Source organism: Penaeus monodon, chromosome 31, assembly GCF_015228065.2.
Source record: "Penaeus monodon isolate SGIC_2016 chromosome 31, NSTDA_Pmon_1, whole genome shotgun sequence".
NCBI classification, from domain to species: Eukaryota; Metazoa; Arthropoda; class Malacostraca; order Decapoda; family Penaeidae; genus Penaeus; species Penaeus monodon.
In genome coordinates this window covers 25775152-25775410 of record NC_051416.1, presented here as the reverse complement: position 1 = coordinate 25775410, position 259 = coordinate 25775152, and positions in this window count along the sequence as shown.

Genomic DNA, 259 nt, shown 5'->3' with positions numbered 1-259 from the left:
CAGATATTTTATGATACTGAGTGACTTTCATTTATACTTTCTATTCAAGGAGCGTCCTCTGGTGGATGCTTCTTTTGGCTGGTCTATATCAGTATAGACCTTGTGCAATAGCTACTAAGCTTAAGTTGTTATTATTACCATTTGATTGGTGATTATTTGTACCAAAAAAATAAAAATAAATAAAAGGATAAATTCCTAGTGGCTAATTACATATATTTTAAAAGAAAAAATATCATACACTAACATTTTATTATAGGCA